This window comes from Xyrauchen texanus, chromosome 19 (assembly GCF_025860055.1).
Source record: "Xyrauchen texanus isolate HMW12.3.18 chromosome 19, RBS_HiC_50CHRs, whole genome shotgun sequence".
NCBI lineage: Eukaryota > Metazoa > Chordata > Actinopteri > Cypriniformes > Catostomidae > Xyrauchen > Xyrauchen texanus.
In genome coordinates this window covers 42475861-42488360 of record NC_068294.1, presented here as the reverse complement: position 1 = coordinate 42488360, position 12500 = coordinate 42475861, and the positions used below count along the sequence as shown (strand labels likewise).

Below are 12500 nucleotides of genomic sequence, written 5' to 3'. Positions count from 1 at the left end.
GTGAAGCCAACAGGAACCCATTATCCTCCAGTGCCACCATATTCCAGAACTGCAACCTACCTGGAGTGTCCAGAAGTACAAGTGCCAAGTGCTCAGAGACATGGGCACGGTCAAGAAGACCGAAACACGACTGAACATATTCACAAGATGAAGTGTCACGATTGGGGAAAGAAATACCTGAAGACAGATTTTATGGACAGATTAAATGAGAGTGACTCTTGATGGACCAGATGGACGGGCCCGTGGCTGGATCGCTAATGGGCACAGGGCACCACTCCGAGTCAGGCGCCAGCACGGTGGCGGAGGGGTACTGGTATGATCTGCTATCATTAAGGATGAGGAAGTTGGACTGAAACTCAACTCTCAAACCTACTGCCAGATTCTGGAAAGTACTTTCGTCAAGCAGTGGTACAGGAAGTAGTCCTCAGCATTCAAGAAGGCCATGATCTTTATGCGGGACAATGCTCCATCACATGTATCCAAGTACTCCACTGCTTGACTAGCCAGCAAGAGCCTCAAAGATGCACAAATAATGACTTGGCCCCCTTCCTCATCTGACTTATATCCAACTGATAACATGTGGGGCCTTCTCAAATGTGAAGGAAGACAATACACCTCTGAACAGCGTTTGGAGGCTATGGTTGCTGCTTCAGCGAAAGTTGATCGTAAACAGATCAAGAAACCGACAGACTTCATGGATGGACATCTCATGGCCATTATTGAACAGAAGGGAGGCTATATTGATCACTGAATTTTTTGAAAGGCCAAAAATTGCATTTAATTGTAATTTTTGTTACTTATTTGTTGCACCTACTCTAAAAATTGAGAATGAACAACTGAGTTGGGAGAAATTATTTTTGTAATTTAGTTGCCTAATTAGTATGCGACTTTTGAGGTTCAGTAAAATTTGGGATTGACTGAGAGCATTGTGTTTGTTCAATAATAAAATGAATCCTGAGGAACACAATTGATGATTGTGAAGTGATCAATGACACTGTTTTGGTTTCCTTTCTCCCGAATTTTACAGCCTACTCCTGGTGAACAAGGTTTGGAATGAACAAATGTGGATTTTTCATGCCGAGTAATTTGCTGATGCACCAGAAACTGTGAAAGGTGACCTGAAAGACTTGTCGGAGAGATATATAACAAGAAATTAGACACAAAGATGCACATATGACGAAGCGTGATTCTATTTTGAAGACCGGATGAAAGAAAAGACGTCAATGCTTGTGTCTGATTCACTGTTTGTTCAGAGGCGTGCAACGGGACCCTGTCTCGTGAGACAATCGGTTTCATTCGACTGAAAACTGAATGCAAGAATAAAATCGTATAAGAGCATGTTGCAAATGATCGCCGATCATCTCGTGAGGTGCTGCGAGTTTAGTTCGCTCTTACACATTGTGAACGCAACTCTACATGTTCAGAAATATATACAGGTATCTTTGTATTAAATAAACAAAGACAAAAGTGATTAAATCATAAGGTAATACAAGAGTTCTATATTTGTCTTTAGGCAGCATTAACCGTATTACCAAAACGCAATACAAACACATTTTTGGGCACACAATAATTGTTTAGGCTTATTTATTATGATAAATGACATTTATAATTGTCCTTAGTTCTTAAGTTGTATGCTGGTAATTTGCACCTGTTGCCGCATACTGATACTTGCGCGATGGCAAATGTTGCCGTTGGAGACGGTAAATGTTTGGATTTCTGGAGGGGGTTATATATCATATTTTTTTATCACTTCGTTATTTGTATTGCTTTTTCGTTTTGTTCAATTTCGTTTAAAGTGCAATTTGACTGTAGAAATGACTTGTGTTCAAGTTTTTCTTGTTTCAATAAATTAATTACAGCAGAATCAGTTAAGCAAAAATATTCACCAACCCCTGTGGATTGATCATATAATCGGATATTGATATTTTAAATGCGATTATCATTAAAAAAAAAAATATTACATATCGCCCAAAACTAAGTAATTTTATGGAGACCCGCACAAACACGTGTACTCAATTCCATATTGCAACATGTTACCTATGTTTGCATATTTGTTTGTTTTTGAGTAGTCTACGGGCAATATAAACATTGTATTTTATTAATGTTCTGGCTCTTTCGAAAAAATGCACCAACCAAAAATAAAAAAATGGGCTCCTTAAAAAGGTTCCCAACACCTGCCTTAAAAGTATAATGCATAATAACGCTAAGCAACATCCAATTGTCTTGCAAGAGTTACAATGTATTATATAGAAATGTGTGTAATATATATAATAGATATGCTTTAAGTAGAGTAAAAAAGCAATGTCTTCTTATAAACATCCATAAGATATTTTTAAGTGGTTATAAGACATTATAAATCATGCTGGAAGTTATAAACTGCACATTACACATGCACAATATACATAATAACACACATTCAATGCAAATTATGTGATATTATGAAAAACACTTGTAAAGCTACAAGGTTCAAATATATCTATATACATAGTTTAGAGGTAATGAAGCTGAATAATAATTATGGACACCTTCATATAAGGTGTTAGTCATTAGAGATTGCTTAGGGTGTCCCCCAAGTATCTGTGTTGGGACCCCTTTTATTTAATATTTATATATTAAATAATCATGACATTCAAAATGTGCTATTTCATTTTTATGCTGAAAGGGGAGGTCTGCAAAGAGATTCAAGAAACGCAGCCCGTGACATTTCTGAGTGAAACAGAACATTCAACGAGAGAAACAAAAGTTAGGGACTTGATTTTATCCATCAGGAACTGATTGGATGGTGTAAAGTGGGCGTCACCCCTCATTTCTTTAAAGAAATCAAAAATCTTGGGGGTCTGGTATCTCAGCGAGTATTGACGCTGACTGTCACCTCTGGAGTAGTGAGTTTGAATCCAGGGCGTGCTGAGTGACTCCAGCCAGGTCTCCTTAGCAACCAAATTGGCCCGGTTGCTAGGGTGGGTAGAGTCACATGGGGTAACCTCCTCGTGGTCGCTATAATGTGGTTCTTGCTCTCGGTGGGGCGTGTGGTGAGTGACTCCAGTCAGGTCTCCTTAGCAACCAAATTGGCCCGGTTGCTAGGGAGGGTAGAGTCACATGGGGTAACGTCCTCGTGGTCGCTATAATGTGGTTCTTGCTCTCGGTGGGGCGTGTGGTGAGTGACTCCAGTCAGATCTCCTTAGCAACCAAATTGGCCCGGTTGCTAGGGAGGGTAGAATCACGTGGGGTAACCTCCTTGTGGTCGTTATAATGTGGTTCTCGCTCTCGGTGGGGCGTGTGGTGAGTGACTCCAGTCAGGTCTCCTTAGCAACCAAATTGGCCCAGTTGCTAGGGAGGGTAGAGTCACATGGGGTAACCTCCTCGTGGTCGCTATAATGTGGTTCTCACTCTCGGTGGGGCGTGTGGTGAGTGACTCCAGTCAGGTCTCCTTAGCAACCAAATTGGCCCGGTTGCTAGGGAGGGTACAGTCACGTGGGGTAACCTCCTTGTGGTCGTTATAATGTGGTTCTCGCTCTCGGTGGGGCGTGTGGTGAGTGACTCCAGTCAGGTCTCCTTAGCAACCAAATTGGCCCAGTTGCTAGGGAGGGTAGAGTCACATGGGGTAACCTCCTCGTGGTCGCTATAATGTGGTTCTTGCTCTCGGTGGGGCGTGTGGTGGGTGACTCCAGTCAGGTCTCCTTAGCAACCAAATTGGCCCGGTTGCTAGGGTGGGTTGAGTTGTGCATGGATACCGCAGAGAATAGCGGGAGCATCCGCACACGCTACATCTCCACGGTAACAAGCTCAACAGATAACGTGATTGCACGGATTGACGGTCTCAGACACGGAGGAAACTGAGATTCGTCGTCCGCCACCCGGATTGAGGCGAGTCACTAAACCACCACGAGGACTTGGAGCGCATTGGGAATTGGGCATTCCAGATTGGGGAGAAAAAGGGAGAAAATTAAATCTGGGTTGCAGTGAGGCACTTACAAAGGAAGTGAATGGGGGCCACCTTCACAGCTCAAAGCCCTTAAAAACCCCAATCAAACACATCCGAGCCAAAGTTTGCACCCATAATGCAACACTGCACATACAGTCCGACCACGTACTGTGTCTTGCACACCACACTTCCCTCTCTAACCAAGAGCTGGAAAAAATGTGTCTCCATTTCAGTGTTCAAATGAGTCTCAGCGGGCGAGCGTCTCTCTCTCTCTCTCTCTCTCTCTCTCAAAAGAGCCCAATGCATCAAGAATAAACAGATATCATAAAAACAATGAGTTTCCTGCCGACGCTTTCAGGCGCTGATCGCTCGCCGTACATCATAACGTGTGAACGAGGGTCCTCTCATGCGTTTCAGACACGTTTAAGGGTACTCGATGCTGTGAAGTTGTTTAACAGCAAACAGTCAGTTTAATGTACGCTGGCAGCATTATAGCACCTTTACCCTTATGAATAAACGACACTTATAAATGTTGGCGCTAATGCTAATTACGGAGGCGAAAGGTAATTGGATTTGTCATGCTTAATGTCCCTGTGAGATAAGGAGGGATTGAAAGCGAGAACGCTCTGAGGGAGAGATACATGCAGCACTGGATCACTCACTGAGCGCCAGAGAGGGAATGGAAGAGTTCACTGGTGGCATATTTTTATCGAGTGCCCGTTTCATCACCAGTTCTGAAGCCATGAGCAACAGGGAAAACGTGCCATCAAGCATTTTCTCAAGGCCAAACCGACCTGTTCAGCTCGTGGACAGAGCCAGTGCTCAATGTGTGTGTTTTTACAAAAGCATGATGTCATAACTGAAGGAAGACCGATATGTCCGTTTTACCGATTAATCGGTGCCGATAGTTGCTTTTTTGATCTATCGGTTATCGGCAAACTCTATGCTGATAGTTGCCGATATACAGTGTGCATAAATATATATATGGGTGTAAATCGTTCCCAATCATGTCAACTGTATCCGAGAAAGATTTGTGTTTATACGACAAAGCGCCAATTGTTTTTTCTACTTGGGCTGTGGCTCAGCCAGGTCTCCTTAGCAACCAAATTGGCCCGGTTGCTAGGGAGGGTAGAGTCACATGGGGTAACCTCATCGTGGTCGCTATAATGTGGTTCTCGCTCTCGGTGGGGCGTGTGGTGAGTTGTGCGTGGATGCCGTGGAGAATAGCGTGAAGCCTCCACACTATGCGCTATGTCTCCGTGGTAACGCACTCAACAAGCCACGTGATGAGATGCGAGTCACTACACCACCGTGAGGACTTAGAGCGCATTGGGAATTGGGCATGCCAAATTGGAGAGAAAAAAAAAAATGGGATAGCTCATAGAAAATGTCAATTCTTCAAACCATTTACTCACCCTCATGTTGTTCCACGTGACTTTTTCTTTAGTGGAACACGAAAAGACGTTGTTAGGCAGAATGTTAGCCTCAGTCACCATTTACTTTTGCTGCATTTTTTTGAATAGTGACTGAGGCTGTCATTCCGCGTTCCAAACCCATTTGCGGTCATATGGGTTTGGAACAACATGAGGGTTTGTAAATAATGACATAATTTAAAAATAAAAAAAGGAGTATATAAAATCCAGTCTCAGTGATGCAGCAGTCCTTCTTTGGGGAGAAAGAGTTTGAAAACTGATCCCACAAGATCTATTGCTCAGCCTCTCGAAATCCCTTGTTCACTTCTCATCCATCGCTCATTCCTGAGAGTGCACAATAAACTATTTCACATGGTAATAGGAACCCAGCTGGTCCAAATCCTAAAGAACCACCATACCATGCCAGTGAAGTGTGAGGTGTGTGTGTGTGTTTGTGTGTGAGTGTGTGTGTGTGTGTGTGTGTGTGTGTGCGCGAGTATGTGTGTGAGTGTGTGAGTATGTGTGTGTGTATGTGTGTGTATGTGTGTGTGTGTGTGAGTATGTGTGTGTGTGTGTGTGTGTGTGTGTGTGTGTGTGTGTGTGTATGTGTGTGTGTGTGTGCGAGTGTGTGAGTATGTGTGTGAGTATGTGTGTGTGTATGAGAGAGTGTGTGTGGTGTGTGAGTGTGTGTGTGTGTGTGAGTATGTGTGTGTGTGTGTGTGTGTGTGTGTGTGTGTGTGTGTGTGTGTGTGTGTGTGTGTGTGTGTGTGTGGCGTGTATTTATCACTTTGTGGGGACCAAATGTCCCCATAAGGATAGTAAAACCCAAAATGTTTGACCTTGTGGGGACATTTTGTCGGTCCCTATGAGGAAAACAGCTTATAAATCATACTAAATTATGTTTTTTGAAAATGTAAAAATGCAGAAAGTTTTCTGTGAGGGTTAGGTTTAGGGGTAGGGTTAGGTTTAGGGGATAGAATATAAAGTTTGTACAGTATAAAAACCATTATGTCTATGGAAAGTCCCCATAAAATATGGAAACACAACAAGTGTGTGTGTATGTGTGTGTGTGTGTGTGAGAGAGAGAGAGAAATACACTGAAAATTGGAAGCAGAATAAGACTTAACTCGTGCACTTCAAGCAGCACTTGAAAGTCTCATTCAATCTGATTTCTATTACCAAGATCCTAGATGTTCATGCACAGTAATACACAACATGTTTTGCTACGCTTTTTAATATATATATTTCCCCTTTATGCAATGCATCAAGGTGAAATTTCGTATCTAATTCTCTCCTACGGGGCGGAACGGGAGCACAGCTGTAAATTGGATCCTCAGCTTTCTAAAATGTTGTTTACATACTGATGAAAGCTGCAGTGGACGGCTGTGACATCAGCCACACATTTTTAGCCAATCAAAAACTGTGTTGTGCATAATTTTCATCCCTCTTTTTTCAAAAGATAGCTGGACCATAAGACCATAAGATATGCTGCAATGTAGTGACAGATTTAAAGCTTTTAAAAAGAGATATGACATGTGGCTGGTGGCTGATAAACAGTGAATTCATGATTGTGTGTGAGATGGGGCATTTGGGTTGGGAATAAATCCTGATGGAGTGTTAAATCTGTGGACAATACATGTAATCCACACTCTCACACAACAGACTGTTCTGCTATCACTAACAGAAGACTAAATTCAGCAGTATATTGAACACAACTCTCCATTTCGGGTTTTGAAAACCGGTTGAAAGGTGTTCAAAAATCATGTGGTTTTAAGGCAAGCATCTCTAGTATGTGAGAGCCGGATCACGCCACAGAACAAAAATATAAAAGATGTAATTACGACTTTATATCTCACAATTGTGACTTTATTTTTTGCACAATTCAAATAAATAAAGTTGAAATTGTGAAAAATAAACTCACAATTGCTAGATGTAGTCCATAAAACCGTGTAATTGCAACTTTATGTTTCACAATTTCAACTTTATTTCTCGCAATTGCGACTTTATATCTTTAATTAACTTTATATTATGACTTTATATCACTGAATATTGAAGTCACAATTGCAAATGTATTTCTAACAATTTTGACTTCTAGTTCCAGCAATTGCAACTTTTTATCTCTCAATTTCGACAATTTCTCACATTTGTGACTTTATAACTTGCAAAAAAAATTGGAAAAAAAAAAGATACGAAATAAAGTTGAAATTGTGAAAACTCGCATTTTTCTATTTATTGCAATTGCGACTTTGTATCTGTAAATTACGGTCACAATTTAAACTTTTTATTTCTCACAATTTCTTTTCTCTCTCAATTTCGACTATTTCTCGCAATTGTGACTTTATAGCGTACAATTGCGATAAGTCGTAATTCTGATAAAGTTGAAATTGTGAAAAATGTAAACGCAATAGCTAGATAGTCTATAAAACCTTACAATTTTGACTTTATTCCTCGCAATTCCGACTTTATTTCTTTAATTAAAATGATATATCTTTATATTATGAATTTATATCTCTGAATATCGAATATCGAACTTGCACATATATTTCTAACAATTTTGACTTCTTGTTCTAGCAGTTGCAAATTTTTATCTCTCAATTTCGACAATTTCTCGCAGTTGTGACTTTATAACTTGCAATTGTGAGAAAAAACGAATCGAAAAAATATTGTTGAAATTGTGAAAAATGAACTTGCAATTGCTAGATGTAGTCCATAAAACCTTGTAATTGCAACTTTATATTTCACAATTTAAACTTTATTTCTTGCAATTGCGACATTGTATCTGTAAATTACTGTCACAATTGAAACTTTTTATTTATCACATTTAAAACTTAATTTCTCACAATTGTGACTTTATATCTCTGAATATCGAAGTCGCAATTTCTACTTTATTTCTTGCAAATGCAAACATTTATGTCTCAATTTCTACTATTTCTCATAATTGTGACTTTATAACTTATAATTGCGATAAGTCTTATTTCTGATAAAGTCAAAATTGTGAAAAATGTAATCGCAATTGCTAGATAGTCTATAAAACCTAACAATTTTGACGTTCTAGCAATTGCAACTTTTTATTTATCAATTTCAACAATTTCTCGTAGGTGTGACTTTATAACTTGCAATTTTGAGAAAAAATTAAGGAAAATACATTTGGGAAAAAAAAGATATTAAATAAAGTCGAAATTGTGAAAAATTTAAAGCGCCAATGCTCGATAGTCTATTAAACCTTTCAATTTCAACTTTATTTCTCACAATATCGACTTTATTTCTTGCAATTGTAACTTTATATCTCACAATTCCAACTATTTCTCACAATTGTGAGATATCAAATTCTTAATTGTGATTTAATCTTTAATACTTGTGGAGTCCGACTTCAGTCCGACTTTGGAAAAACGACAAAAAAAAAGTCCCCCCACCCCTCCCATTTTGGACTCACACCACTGGCATATAATGCAACAAGTGTTGCTGAAGTGAACTGATTTTATTAATAGACCTTCCAATCTCAGTGTAAAAATAAAATAAAGATGCTGCCACCTTTCTAAGGTTATATTTTTTTACCTTTAGTTTTGCTCCAAAATCATAGGCTGAAATTTGTCATTTTGAGCCCCTTCTACAAAATAATGGATTACTCAATTGATTCATGGCATTTAATATTTTGCCATTAATCATAGTTTATGTCTATCAATCTTCAGAAAAAGTACTAAAATAAAATAAAATAAAAATTCAGTCGGAGAAGTTGGAATAACCCTTTTTTAAGTGACGGAACAAACAATTTCTACAAGGAGAATAATACAAAATGTCGCCTATGACTTTGGAGCAAAACTAGTTTAAAAAAATAACCAAAGCAAGGTGGCAGCATTATTATTTAATTTTTACTCGGAGATAGGAAGGTCTGTTCCTAAAATCATTTGACTTCAGAACCCCTTGTTGCAATATTTGCCAATGGTGCGAGTCCAAATATGGGGGGAAAAGCAATTTTTTAATGTTGGGTCATTGCGTCAACTCAACCAGAGGTCCCCAGCTCAAAATTTGGATTTTTATAAAAAATTATTCTGGTGAAATAAATACATAAATGATGATGAAAGCCAAAATATGAAATGCCATGGATCAATATTTACTGAGTAATCCACAATTTTGTAGAGGGGGGCCAAAATAGCATTTTTCATCTATGATTTTTAAGCAAAACCACAAATCAAAAAACTAACCTTAGAAAGGTGGCAGCAACATAATGTTATTTTTACACCGAGATTAATAGCTCTATTACTAAAAGCAGTTGACTTTAGCAATCCTTGATGCATTATATGCCAATGGTGTGAGTCCAAAGATTGGACGAAGCACTTTTTTGTCTTTGTTTTTCCGAAGTTGGAGTGCCCATAACCCCAGAAGTATTAAAGACATCTTAATATCCTTTTAGATCCTGGTTCAAAGCAAACTTTCCTTTTTGTATCTTTATTTTAAGACCTTATATCTCTAAATCCCAGAGATATTGGGGCTGTCTGGGCTTTGTTCAAAAATCATAGGGTGAAATTGACATTTTTAAAGCTCTAAACAAAATCATGGATTACCCAATAAACACCGATCAAAGGCATTTAATATTTTGGCTTCCATAATCATTTCTTTGTTCTTTGTGTTATTTAACAAAGTAAAATAAAAGTAGCCATGGGAGTTTCTGAAATTTGGTTGACTTGACTTGGAATAATCCACTTCTAACATTGAAGGAAGAACCCGATGCATATCTAAAGATCAGAATAACAGTGACACTCTTTTAAACTGGGCCAGAAACCACATAGAACACCCTAGCAACCAACCAAAACTCCATAGCAACCGCACAACACCACCCTAGCAACCACTCACAACACTCTAGCAACCAACCAAAATTCCATAGCAACCGAACAACAACACCCTAGCAACCACCCACAACACCCTAGCAACCAACCAAAATTCCATAGCAACTGCACAACAACACCCTAGCAACCACTCACAACACCCTAGCAACAAACCAAAATTCCATAGCAACTGCACAACAACACCCTAGCAACCACTCACAACACCCTAGCAACCAACCAAAATTCCATAGCAACCGAACAACAACACCCTAGCAACCACCCACAACACCCTAGCAACCAACCAAAATTCCATAGCAACTGCACAACAACACCCTAGCAACCACTCACAACACTGTAGCAACCAACCAAAATTCCATAGCAACTGCACAACAACACCCTAGCAACCACTCACAACACCCTAGCAACCAACCGAAATTCCATAGCAACCAAACAACAACACCCTAGCATTGGATGGCCATGTTTTGCAGAAGCATTATCCACTTACACTTTTTCCAAATAATGTGAAAATCTAACTGGCAAATGCAGCTACATCCACTAAATCATCAACTGGAATGGGACCAGATTCTTCAGCACTATATTGCTTGTTTTGCTCAAGCCAAGAGTTTTATCTCAAAGATATTTAAACACCAGGCCTATAAAATCCAGCTTGATTATCAATGTCCTAAAAAGAGTAAAACACTTCCACGTCTGTCAACAGAAAAACTAAAAGACTTAAAAGGATAATAATAATACGCAATTAACAAATAAGAGTGAAATGCATTTTTCCCACTGACTGTTATGCATTTCAACCCAGCAGGATAAACACAGTCGGAAAAGCCCTCGGCAACTGTAACCATAACAACGGCCACATTAAGGCCTGATTGAAAAAAAAAACTTGAATTCACTTTCAGTGCTTTCGAATTAGTCAGATGAGATTCGTGTGGGTGGAGGGGTGTTCCACACTCTTCATCATTTTAATGCATCAGCCCACGAGAGTGAATAACAGGCAAATTTGTATATTACTCAGGATGTGTGTGTGTGTGTGTGTGTGATTTCTATATTACTCAAGTTTAATCATTTCTCATTGAGATCATCTAGTTTAAAAATTCATGAATAATTATAGTTGCACACACAAACAGAATAATAATTCATATATAGTTCAAACCCATATGACTTTGTTTCTTCCGTGGAACACAAAAGGAGATATTTGGAACAACATGAGGGTGTTTAAATGATGACAATTAAAATTTTTGGGGAGAGGTATCCCTTTAAGATACTGTCTCTAAGCAGGGTTCGGGTTCAATATAAGATAAGCTCAGCAGCATTTTTGGCATAGTATTGATTACCACAAAAATAAAGTAAAAGTAAAAAAAAAAGAAGAAGAAAAAAAAGAAAAACTTTTTCAATAAAAAATAAAATAAAATCTGTATTACTGTATGATACTTACAATGGAAGTGAATGGGAACAATCTGTAAATGTAAAAATACTTCCAAAATTATAGCCACAAGACATAAACAATATGCGCGTTAATATGATTTTAGGGGGGCAATATATCACGAAAAAAAGTTTACGTCTCCGTATACAAAAGTCAAGCATATGAGGTATCATTTGAAAGCTTAAAATCTGAACTTTTCAGAGATAACCATCACGCAGGGCTGGACTGGGAAGAGAAATCGGCCCGGGATTTTACACAGCGATTGGCCCAAAACTTGCATATCGCGGCACCATTTTGTGGTCCGTTCTGCATAACACGGCGGCTCATTTTTGCTTATCGCAGCCAATTCGGCACGTTTTGTGGCCGACCCACCGGCCCGCTCGGTTCTCCCGATGGCCAGTCCGCCACTGATCGGCACCAAAGTGCGTCGGCCCACCGGGAAAATGCCCGGTATGCCAGATTGCCAGTTCAGCCCTGCCATCACGTCTGCATTTATGTTACTTAAAATAACAAAACATGGCCTCGAAACATTCGCGTTGCAAATTAGCGCCCCTAGAGGTAACGGGGTAGAAATATTCATATAAAATAAAAGTCCTTCGCATAGCACATAATTGGGCAAGTCATATATCAAATGAAAGCTCTCATTCTCAGGAATCTGACTGTATAGATGAATATGTTGCCCTAATAACACAGTTCGAAAGATCTTTTAAATAATCACAAAGTGAACTATGATTTCTATAAGTCATCGAACACAAATGTCTCTTGTATGCCCAGATAACTGATGCTGTGAGCCACAAATAGCTAAAAACTTCATTAAAAACTTCACTGATTTTACTTTAGGAAGTTCGCTAAAAAACGAGCCATTGTTTATTTGTCTGTGAGCTTGTTTGGCTGAATAATCCAACGTT

At 39.1% G+C, this 12500-nt stretch overlaps 1 protein-coding gene across 1 annotated transcript in view; it reads right to left on the bottom strand.

The window, feature by feature from the left end:
- The window catches only part of LOC127659710 (dedicator of cytokinesis protein 2), a 152645-nt gene that overhangs the window by 90561 nt on the left and 49584 nt on the right, over positions 1 to 12500 (bottom strand).